Below are 13,253 nucleotides of genomic sequence, written 5' to 3' on the forward strand. Positions count from 1 at the left end.
TAAAAATGACATTTCGATCTTCCTTGACCGCTCCACATACCTCCGAAATGTGTATGACGATCGAAAGAGCGTATCAAGTGGGCTGGTAGCTCTCGAATAGTCCGAATGAGCCAACTGAGATACCCTATTTCTATGGAAACAATCTGAGTGTGAAAGACAACTATGAAATAACAAACGTTACCATAGCGTCGTTCGAGTGAGATTGAGCCGGCTCGATGACCTGTTTTCATCGTCATACGTATGGTGGGACGTATGCCGGTGGTCGTTGATGGCTGAAACACCATTTTTAAGCATAACGATACTAATGTCGTTTCAACTGTGAAGAAACGATACCGATGTCGTTGCACTTATAATTTCAGCTGAAACGATTTCGAACTCGTCAGATTTGTAAAGAAACGAGATGGATCAACTTTCAGGAACAATTACGCTAGAACAATATCAATGTCGTTCTGAACGAAAAGAAACGATAATCAGAGAAGCAGTATATATTTAAAATTGAAACGATAAATGTCGTTTTGTGTCTCAGGAACGACTTAGAAATCATTTTAATATCAATTTTAACTGAAATGACTTTTATGTCGTTATTTATGTTCATAACGAGTTCTAAGTCGTTACGCAAAATCAGAGAAGCAGTGTCTTTAACATTGAAACGATATGAATGTCGTTTCGTATCTCGAAAACGATGTAGAAATCGATTTAGTATCAATTTTAACTGAAACGACCTTTAAGTCGTTATTTAGGTTCATAACGTGTTCTAAGTCGTTACGCAAAATCAGAGAAGCAGTGTGTATTTAACATTTAGACGATATGAATGTCGTTTTGTGTCTTGAAAACGATGTAGGAATCGTTTTAGTTTCAATTTTAACTGAAACGACTTATAAGTCGTTATGTGAGGTTATAACGATTTCTAAGTCGTTACTCAAGATCAGAGAAGCAGTGTGTATTTAACGTTGGAACGATATTCATGTCGTTTTGTGTCTTGGGAATGAGGTCGAAATCGTTTTAGTATTAATTCAAATTGAACAACTTATAAGTCGTTATGTGTGGTCATAACGACTTCTAAGTCGCTACGCAAAATTAGAGAAGCAGTGTATTTAACATTGCAACGATATGCATGTCGTTTTTTGTCTCAGGAACGAGTTTTAAATTGTTTTAGTATCAATTTTAACTGAAACGACTTCGGAGTCATTATGTGTGGTCATCACGAGTTCTAAGTCGTTATGCAAATAAGGATAGCAGTGTGCATCTTACATTGCAACAACATGACAATGGAAAACATGTAGGCTTGTACATGTAAGACTCAACAACCTGACATGGACAATATCTAAACTTTAAAGTTATAGAAGACAATGGAAAATATGCACATTGAAATTGTATTCAAACTCCAAAATAGCTGCTACTCCAAAGCCAAAACAACCAAGTGACTACATAACGTTATAAAAATATAAAAAAATACGAGCAAAGCACAATCTACGGCTCAAAATCCCAAGCCAACAACTCTGCAGCTAGTTTCTTTCTCCATACTGGTACGTAATCCGGTCGAATTGTATTTACGTCCATATTTGCGTGCAGAAATTCTATGAATTTGATAGCGAATATTCCACAATCGGATCTACAAAAAAGTTGTAAAATTTTTGTATTAATTTTCAACACTCAAGATAATATGGTACTACTAATTATGAAATTAGTCATTCTTACCCGTTCACTTGTTGGGGAACATCTTTTACGTTGACAAATTTGAAGTTTTCCGTACTATATTTGCTTTCACTGGTGACATGAGATTTTATTATCAACGGAATAAACACCTGTAGAGGCAAAAGGTAAGCTTCCAACGTTGCCCGGCGAATGTGACCCTTCAGACTATCAAACATTAAAATGGCCCGTTCCTCCATGTCGACTTGAACTGCAAACCAATGGTCGCGGGTCCAACAAGGAAAATACAAATATTTACAGTCCCTCCAAGGTTTACCGAGCTCCGGAGTAGCCCCTCTCACATAATTCATTAGACTCTTACAACATTTGAGCTCTTTACTGGACTATAATTGGCCATATGCATTGACAATAAATTGATAGAAATAAGTGTCCAATATGCAACAGTCTTGCCGAAACAGATTGGGAAATCTGGAAGCCCTTTCTCGTATCTGATATAGGGCCTCATTCATAATCTACAAAAATAAACTAATAAATTCAAACTGAATTCTTTTGTGAGATTATCGTAAAATCATTAAAGTTGGATTACTTACACTGTCATTAATCCAACCATCCTCTTTCGAAAGATCCATCAAACTTTTTGTTTGAACATCATAGAAGCGCAAAAGTATAATTTGGCCGTGCATACAACCAAATCAACACGAAATTATATTTAGGTAATACTATCATTACTTTCACATGTACTTACAACTATATATAATAATTTACCACGAAAGTGTAGTTTCCATCCATTTGCAAAAATCCTCAACCTTGCTGGGATCTACTTCTCGATAAGGATCATATACATTGATGTCCGACAACTTTCTCCTCTTCGTCAGGTCAGTGTACGGAGAACACAGTAAGCGCGCTTTTCTCTTCCGACGATACCCTTGTCCTTTCAATGGATCGGATCCCGCCTCATCAATTTCTACAACGTCCCCTATATGTTGCAAATAACAACAATTAGAAGTGGAAAATCTGTTTCATTTGGATATAAAGATGTAAAACTTAACTTTGAATTCATTTTTACATACCTTTCGTGGATTCATTTGTATCTACATCATGCTTTACAAGCGTCACAAAATTAGCAATCCCTTTCTCCACGTCGGGACGCTCCTCCTCTAATATTATTTCTTTTCCAACACTCTCCTTGATCATTTTTTCATTTTCTTGCTCATCTATATCATTCCCAGATCCAGCTTCCTTTTCCAGTCCTTCCCTCCTACATTTTTGCCTCTAACTTCCTCCTCTAACTTTGGGTCCTCCTCACGCGCTTCTACATTTGTTTCAGCGGCAGGCACATCTCTCACATCATCAAATCCAGGCTCAGTTTCCAACTCCTTCCTTCCTACATTTTTTCCTCTAACCTCCTCCTCCTCCTCTAACTTTGAATCCTCTTCAGGCAGATCTACCTTTCTTTCAGCAACATGCACAGCTGTCACATCATCAAACCCAACCTCCTTTTCCAACCCATCCTTCGGTTCATTTTCTGGTACATAAGCTGTGCTACTAGTGGCACCATCAAATGCACTAGTTGCTGGATGGAACCGACCCGCCACAGCCAATTCAACTAACCTGTCAACCTTTTTCTCCACCCGATCAAGTCGAGTCGATATAACTGCTTGTAGCCTTCCCTCAAGTTTTTCAATTTCCGTTCTCAATAAATCCTCTATGTTGATCTCAAAACCACGCTGTGGTGGTTGAGCTGCTCTAGGAGACTCTTCGTGGTATGCATGCTGTGGCTCGGCATCTTGCTTAGCCTCGTCTCCTTCGAAATGATGTGAAACACTCTCATCTTTTTCCACGATTGGTTCAACTCTTTCCAATAGACCTCTTCGAGTTCAGCTTCGGTGGGAATCAATGTGGAATTAACCTCCAACTGCAAATATTAAAAGGTGCAAGTCATTAGTCATTCATGAAGCTAATTCCACAATTTGTTCCCATTAAACTTAATAAAGACAATTTTACCTCCTTCGAATTCAACACGTTCTCAATGGCAGCAGACGTTAACCTCTTCGGCATTTCCCAAGCGAGCATTCTTGGTATTACATCTGGATATTTCATACCAAACTTCATTCCCAAAGTTGGGATCGCTTCAAATGCCCAAATCTATTGCAAAACAAACATTTATATTATCTCACAACACAAATTTATATATATATATACGAGTCAAGTTTATTATTTGTTCATACCATTATAGCGAGGGGAAAGCCGTGCAATGAATATCGGCAACGTGATTCGCCTCCAACGTCCGAACTTTTCAATTTATCTCCCATCTCACGTTTGAATATACTGATCGTGTATTCAAATGAAAACTTTCCCCATGGATACGTCTCGAATCTATCTAGATCGTCCACCAAGTCTAGCCACCATAAATCGATGTATGTATTCTCCTCCGTAACCCACATGACGTACGCCAAGATTACGATCAATCCTCACTTATACTTATCGCTCTTTCTTTTCTTGCAAATTACAAATGCATTGTAAGCATCTCCCTTCGTTATCTTTCCCCCACTATTCTTAAAATACTCTTTCACGATCCGACACTCTTCCCCCAAGGTCTTATCTACGTCGTTATCATCACCAGCATTTAAGACCGTTACTAAAATAAATTCTTCCAACCCAAATTTTGTATTTTTCTCTCCTATCTTAAACCATACTTCTTTTTTATTGGTCCTTAACTTTCGCAATAATAACTGATGTATAACTTGTGAAGCCAACTTTATGTCCTTCAACCTAAGGAGAGATCCAAAGCAGCTTTCACTAAGCTTGTTTTTGTAATTTGTATCGAGCTTTTCATATACATCTCGCACTATTTGCAATCTGCATCTCGTCGTAATCGTAGCATCTACTTGAAGAATCTTCTCCATAGCACTGCAAATTATAAAATATGTACTAATATTAGAACTGATGATAGTAAAGCACATAATAACAAATATAAAAACTAGAAATATTAAAACAAGCTACCTAGTTCTTCTAGTTTTTCTTGTAGTAGAAATTTTTTTGAATATGAAATTTAATAGCATGTATTATCATTGCTAACAACAAAGTTTATTTTATTTGATATTCACTTGTTAGGCGTTCTTAGCTTATGTGCTTTATAGAACTTGTAAGTACAATGTATTATAAATTGTGTATAATGATGAATATATACTTCTTGTTTGAAAGATCAACGTGAACTCAAGAAAGCTCTTAGAAGAAGAATAGGCAAAAAAAAATGACATTACTTGATATTGCAAATATTTCATCTGATGCAACTTTGTTTGTAGACTTAGTTTGAAATGTATTGACAAATTCAGAGCCTTGACTTTGTATTTATTTAGAATGAACCTCAACTTAGTGATGTTGCTTCAATAGATTAGTTCAAGTGGAATGACAATCATGAAAATAAAGTTAAAATGATCTATAATTCAATGGTGTAAGACATTTGAAGAGCGGTGTGCTCAACAATGCAAATCAAAATTTGGATCGAGGAGAGCAGAACGCCAAACATTCAAAGAAACTTTTGTGTACAGATAATACAATTTTCATACAAAGGGGCAAATGAATATGTTCAAGTAAGAGATGCACTAAATTAAAGGTATAAACAAGAGCAATGAATAGATTACATCTCTTCATCTTATCAGTCTTTAGCATTTAACTAGACATAAGATCGAGTTTAATTTTTCAATCTAGAAGATCTTTGACAATGTCTGTGATGGTAGAAAAAAGGGTTTGTGGTATGATGCATGACAATCTCTAGTTGGATGCAACCTAGCAGCAAATCTAAGGGTATGGTGCAGTTCAAAACATTCTAACTGAACAAACTAGTCGAACTAATTGCCAGGGATGAACACATTCTTAGGAATATGATCTCCATCACAAGAATTTAGAAAATAGTTTGTCTACTTGAATTTCCACATTATTTTGGTTCGAGATGCATAGTTCATAGGACACTTTTGGCAATGTCTTAGAATGTATATAATCAACTCGATTAAAATAAAATAAAATAAAAACAACCCTATTTTCAGTTGCTAATTAATCACCCAACATCCAACAAAAAATAGTATCAAAACTTCAACAATTCATCATCAAGTCATAAATTAGTATACATATACAAATATATCTGTTCATAGCAGAGAAAAATTTGAGAGGGGCGACAAACCTGTGAGTGGGAGATGGAGAGGCGAAAAATTTGTTGTAGATAATCTTGTAAGAATCTTGAACTTTTGAAGTGGAAGGAAAACAGATGGTGAGTTCAAATGTCTAAGATGATGAATTTGAAAGAGAAGAAGGTTTTTAATTTGGAGGAGAAGAAGTTTGGAGCCAAGGGAGGTTTTCACGTGATGAATGGTAAGAAATCCCCAATTCTTTCTTGGGGAAATGAGTTGGGAAGGCCCCTTTAATATGCATTTTGTTCAATTGGCCTTTGACCAAACTTATAAAAATAAAAGGAGTTTTAATTATTTAAAAGTGTCAAAAGACTTCTTTACCCTTAACTTGTAAAACAAAAATGAAGAAGAAATTTGAGTTTTTTTCTAAATTTGTTGGAGCCATGACTTGAACCTTGGAATGCAAGAAAATATTTTAACTCCACAACCATTATGGCAAATGACGGTTCTTTGTTTCCTATGAGCAAAATATATATATTACATTTCAAAAAATTGTTTTATTCTCACTTCAAAAATAAAATTTAATTAAAATTAAAATTTAACAATAACCCACCGATTAAACCATTAACCCGGTAATTTTTTTTAGTTGATCGTCGGGTTGGCTCTAACAACTATGCATTCATGCTCTAACACACACAACATTCCCTTCCTTTAAATTCAAAAAATCTTCATCTTCAAAATCATCTTCTCCTTAGAATTCGAACTCTTCTTTTTAAGTTTCAGGTCATCTCTTTTTCGTAATTGATCTCCAGTGCAACCAAAGTTTTAACATTGTCCACAACTTAACAACTAGTCGAAAATAATTATTGAGTCATTTATTCATTAGACACATATTATAACACATGAAATTTTTTAAAATAAATTTATCGTTATATTTTGAAAAAAAAAATGGAGAAAAAAATATTTTTTAAATTTATATCTTATTTAAAGTCCAATAATTAGATTTTAATAAAAAGCGATGCAGTATATCAATTTGTACTCATTTTAAAGCTTGTAATTAATAAGAACTATTCGACTCGAGAAAAAGTCAATTCGAATAAGCCAGCACGAAAATATTGCAATTTGAAGAAATCGTAAAATATAACTTATCAACTTAATAAAAATGTGGAATGGAAATGAGCTGCTGACACTGTTTCACTGATTTGCATAAGACATTGAAATCGTTCCTGAAATATAAAACGACTTCGATATCATTTCAGTATCAAATACACTCTGCTTAACTGATTTGTATAACGACATTAAACTCATTCCTGAAGTACAAAAAACGATGTATATGTCGTTCCGATATCGAATACACATTACTTCACTGTTTAACAAGTTTAAGTGCACGTTATAGAATAAATAAACAACGTTTATGTCATTTAGCAATTTTCAACGACAATGATATCGTTCCTATTCAATCGTAACTATAATGTCATACATATCGTTTCAGAAGTGATTACAGTAGAACGTTATAACTACGATATTAAATGTAATTAAAATTTACATATAATTGATCGTGGACGATCGAATCGTCGTTTTTATGATTATCGTTTTAGTTAAAATTTAAATTAAAGCGATATCAATGTTATCAAAATTGTACTAAAACGATAATAGTATCATTATGTATCAAACTCACAAAATAAGACGACATTCAAATCGTCATAGTACAAATTTAATAAGTTTGAAATCATTCCAATTCAAATCACAATGATAATGACATAGATATCATTTATTTTCATTAGAACAAAAATGTTCTCATAGTTTCTTTTGAGGGAGATCGAACCCACTTGATTATCTATTTTTATCATTCTATATATACCAAATGCACGACTGGTGGTCATAGACAGTCGAATCGTTATTTTTAGCATAAACGATATAATTGTCGTTTTATTTTAACTGAAAAGATATGTACATAGTTTTAGTTTTGATTTAAGTTAAAATGATATCAACATTATCAAACTTGTATTGAAACGATAATGATATCGTTAAGTGTCAAAATCACAAATAAAGTAATGACATTCATATCGTTTTAGTACAAATTTGACGAGTTTGAAATCGTTCCAATTCAATTCACAATTATAATGGCGTAGATATCGTTTCTTTTCATATAAAATAATAATTATATCTTCTAGCTAAAAATAACGATTTGACCGTCCACAATCATCCGTCATGCCTTCAACATACGTAGGACGATCGAAAGACGTTATCAAATGGGTTGATACCACTCGAATGACTTAGAAAGAGCAAACGAAGATACTTCTGTCAGAATAGTTCGAAGGTGGTATACAATCATGAGAATAAAAATGTTCTCATAGTTTCTTTTAAGGGAGATCGAACCCACTTAATTATCTATTTTGATTATCCTACATATGTCAGATGCATGTCTGGTGGTCGTGGACGGTCTAATCATTATTTTTAGCAAAAACGATATAAGTATCGTTTTATTTTAAATGAAACGATATGCATGTAGTTTTAGTTATGATTTAAACTAAAACGATATCAACGTCGTCAAAATTGTATTGAAACATATTGATATCGTTATCTATCAAAATCACAAATAAAGTAACGACATTCATATCGTTTTAGTACAAATTTGACGAGCTTGAAATCGTTCCAACTCAAATCACAAGTATAACGACGTAGATATCGTTTCTTTTCATATAAAACGATAATTATATCGTTCTGGATAAAAATAACGATTCGGACGTTCACAACCACCCATCATACTTTTAGGATACGTAGGACGATCGAAAGAGGCCATCAAGTGGGTTGATACCACTCGAATGACTTGGAAAGAGCAAACGAAAATACTTTCTGTCGGAATAGTTTGAAGATGGTATACAATCATGAGAACAAAAATATTCTCATAGTTTCTTTTAAGGGAGATCGAACCCACTTGATTACCTATTTTGATCATCCTACATATGTCAGAAGCATGTTCGGTGGTCGTGGACGGTCGAATCATTATTTTTAGCAAAAACGATATAAGTATCGTTTTATTTTAACTGAAACGATATGCGTGTAGTTTTAGTTATGATTTAAACTAAAACGATATCAACGTCGTCAAAATTGTATTGAAACTATATTGATATCGTTATATATCAAAACCACAAATAAAGTAACGACATTCATATCGTTTTAGTACAAATTTAACGAGTTTGAAATCGTTCCAATTCAAATCACAAGTATAACGACGTAGATATCGTTTCTTTTCATATAAAACGATAATTATATCGTTTTGGATAAAAATAACGATTCGGACGTCCACAACCACCCATCATACCTTTAGGATACGTAGGACGATCCAAAGAGGTCATTAAGTGGGTTGATACCACTCGAATGACTTGGAAAGAGCAAACGAAAATACTTTCTGTCTGAATAATTTGAAGATGGTATACAATCATGAGAACAAAAATGTTCTCATAGTTTCTTTTAAGGGAGATCGAACCCACTCGATTACCTATTTTGATCATCCTACATATGTCAGATGTATGTTCGGTGGTCGTGGACGGTCGAATCATTATTTTTAGCAAAAACGATATAAGTATCGTTTTATTTTAACTGAAACGATATGCGTGTAGTTTTAGATATGATCTAAACTAAAACGATATCAACGTCGTCAAAATTGTATTGAAACGATATTGATATCGTTATGTATCAAAATCACAAATAAAGTAACGACATTCATATCGTTTTAGTACAAATTTGACGAGTTTGAAATCGTTCCAATTCAAATCACAAGTATAACGATGTAGATATCGTTTCTTTTCATATAAAACGATAATTATATCATTTTGGATAAAAATAACGATTCGACCGTCCACAACCACCCATCATACCTTTAGGATACGTAGGACGATCGAAAGAGGTCATCAAGTGGGTTGATACCACTCGAATGACTTGGAAAGAGAAAACGAAATAACTTTCTGTCTGAATAGTTTGAAGATGGTATACAATCATGAGAACAAAAATGTTCTCATAGTTTCTTTAAAGGGAGATCGAACCCACTTGATTACCTATTTTGATCATCCTACATATGTCAGATGTATGTTCGGCGGTCGTGGACGGTCGAATCATTATTTTTAGCAAAAACGATATAAGCATCGTTTTATTTTAACTGAAACGATATGCGTGTAGTTTTAGTTATGATTTAAACTAAAACGATATCAATGGCGTCAAACTTGTATTAAAACGATATTGATATCGTTATGCATAAAATCATAAATAAAGTAACGACATTTATATCGTTTTAGTATAAATTTGAATAGTTTGAAATCGTTTCAATTTAAATTACAAGTATAACGATATAGATACCGTTTCTTTTCATATAAAACGATAATTATATCGTTCTAGCTAAAAGTAGATTTGACCATCCACAACTATTCGTCATGCCTTTAATATCATTACGCTGTTCAGTGCACTTTTTTATTGGAAGGACATCTATATCGTTTTGACTTTCAGAAACGACTTCCATGCCATTCTTAGAATGAATGCATTTTTGTACTAGAACGACTTATATATCGTTTATGTATAGTCATAACGACTTTGATGTCATTACCAAAATAAGTTAAGCAGTGTGTATTTCATATTGAAACGATATAGAAATCATTTTTTATTACAGGAACGGTTTCAATATCGTTATGTTATTCACTCTACTTTTTTTTTTATTTGAACGACATCTATATCGTTTTGTGCTTCAAGAACGACTTCAATTTCATAATTAAAATTAGTACATTTTTGTACCACAACGATCTTAAACACTTTGTTTCAGAAGGAAGAAAATATATATCGTCATTAGATTGATTGCATTTACATCAATTGTAACTATATGAACGTCGTTTGCATTTCAATAGTGCAAAAGCATTTCAATAGCACAATGATTACAAAATTTAATAAATCATCTTGTGCTTCGAATAAGCACAAAATTATAAAGTTACAAGTCAGGAAAATATTAAAACCTTAATCTCAGACGATTATTACTCGAGAACTTCAAGAAGCAAGAATGTTTTGGAAAAAAATTATAAAAAGAAAAATGAACGGTCGATTAATATAGTCTTTATGGATCCATTGAATAATTTTGATAATTTATAATCTCAGCACTGTCACAAACTTATGAACTTGGATTATGAATTATGATGATAAACCAGGAAGTTCACCTGGCATATAAGCCAGCCATTACATTATAGTTTTTATCCTACACACACACTTTCGACCTACATCTTGATGAAATTAAAGGAATAAATTGCTTAAAATGCTGGACCAATTATTTCTATGTAAAAAAAGTCACCAGCAGTAGCACCTAAAGAAAAAGGAAAAAAAAGGACATTCTACATTTTTCTTTGGGTCGAGGATGGGAAACGCTAACATAATATTTGACCTGCTATGTTCAATTCCTCTTAGAGCAAAGTTGAGTAAGCATGTCCCTCAAGAGAGCTGCAGTACGAAATCACAAAGTAAACATCCAAGTTTCTGAATCTTTATATTGAAAGCAAGTAAATGAGCAAGATAACACACACGATGATTATGTAATTTGCAGGAAATAATTCCAAATCAATTATCCATTATAAATATAAATGAAATAATAAAAAAGTATGCTCCAACAAAGCCAAGGTATTGGTTTCTATTTCAAGGTATTGATTTATTCCATCTTATTTGGGAATAAAAACATATAATCCACCGATATCTTATGACTGTACTCGTAACCATTTGAAGTTGTGAATAGATTATTTAATCATTCGATTTTTCCAATTAAATTTCGAAAAAGTTGTGAATTGATGTTCAACACCTCTTTGACTTTATCATATAATTCCATATAAGAAATAATTTTCGCAACAAGAATAGGAGTTGTTTTTATTTGTCATTCCCTGTATATTTTCATTTTAAAACACATTCAATCGACTACTCATATTCAACTGGAAAACAAACTGATATCCATACCATATTCATGGTGTCCATAACTATAATTCAATATAAAAATTTCATCACATTTCAAACAGTGTACATTACTGATAATGATATGTAAGTCGTTATGGATTGCAGAAAAAGACATGTAAGTCGTTATGTACAGACGAAAATTAAATGTAAGTTAATAAAAAGAATAGTCAAACATGCCTTTGCAAACTTACATTTTACTCTAACTGATACAGATGATGAGAAATGAGAAAAAGGGTTTGAGAGCAACCCATATCAAAACTCTAATCTAATGATAAAATTAATTCAAAATCATTGTTCTCAAATAAAAATCATAAATATATATACAACAACATGAAGAAATTATTCAAAAAATGGACAAAGAAACTAACCAAAAAATTGAAAATTACAACACCCCCTTCTTCTCCAAATGCCCAACAATGATATTGCAAGATTTTATTACTTATTTCAACTAAATGAGTGTTCAAGGAAAATGGAATGTAGAGTTTAAGGTTTCATTAAGTAGAGAAAAATGATGATGACAAAGAAACAAATTACATACCTCTACAACCGATTTTGAAGAGCAAATGGAAGAAAGGTAGAATTTAATTAGGGTTAAATGGAAATTGAAATGGGAATTAGGGCAGCAATGTCTTTTTTGTTTGTAAGGTCATTTTAGTAATTTACAAATTATATTTTTCATTTTCCATATCTTTAGGCCTTTTACCCAAAGAACTTAGTTTGTGGACTTTTTAAATTAATGTTTTGTTTGACTAGGCTTTTTAAATGAAATCCCCTTCTTTCTTCCTTCATTTTCATTTTAGAAGATAGGGTAAAAGGGTCTTTTGATAGTTTTAAATATTTAAGATTTCTTTTATTTTGTTATTTTCAGTCAAAGGCCTTTTGAACAAATATGATTTCAAGTGGCCATTCCAACTTATTTCCCTTTTTTTTTTCTTGGTTTTATCAACTCCATGTTTGTTCCCATTATTTCACGCTATAACAAGAGGAATAGTAATTTTTTAAAGAATGTATAAATAAAAAATAAGAATTTTTTTATGAATTTACGTATAATATTATTTTAATGTAGAATGTGATGTTGACAAAGAGAGAAATAAAAATGAATTAAAATTTAATGGGGTCAAACAGGAATGATTTACCAAATAGTCTACATGTGTGCGTGTGCGTGTGCGTGTGTGTGTGTATATATATCCTGAGCACCGGTGCTTCGTATAAACTAAACACTATATTTAAGTGGCACGCTACAATATGTGGTGTAATTAGTCTTAAAACTAATCATTATATTTCCTTATCTATTGTAATGCGTCACGTCACTCGGTGCTTAGCATAAACTAAGTAGACATCACCACTCTTATTTTTTATTTTTTTTTAAATATGAAAACATTTCCTCTTATCATAAATTTCCTATTTTAATTAGTACAAAACTGAAACTAAATTTTGAATTTAAGGGTCTATTTGATTGTATGTATGCAATTTATATGAAAAAATAAATTTTAGTTA

The 13,253-nt window shown here is 32.7% G+C and overlaps 1 long non-coding RNA gene across 1 annotated transcript; it reads right to left on the minus strand.

Annotated features, from left to right (window-relative positions):
* Positions 1–3,520: 3,520 nt before the first annotated feature.
* On the minus strand, positions 3,521–3,926 carry LOC111374072. The gene is made up of 3 exons (XR_002699066.1): positions 3,882–3,926; positions 3,658–3,782; positions 3,521–3,568 (listed from the first exon to the last, which is right to left on the minus strand). It is a non-coding gene; the product is annotated as an uncharacterized LOC111374072 (long non-coding RNA).
* Positions 3,927–13,253: the final 9,327 nt, after the last annotated feature.

This window comes from Olea europaea, unplaced genomic scaffold, assembly GCF_002742605.1.
Source record: "Olea europaea var. sylvestris unplaced genomic scaffold, O_europaea_v1 scaffold1200, whole genome shotgun sequence".
NCBI lineage: Eukaryota > Viridiplantae > Streptophyta > Magnoliopsida > Lamiales > Oleaceae > Olea > Olea europaea.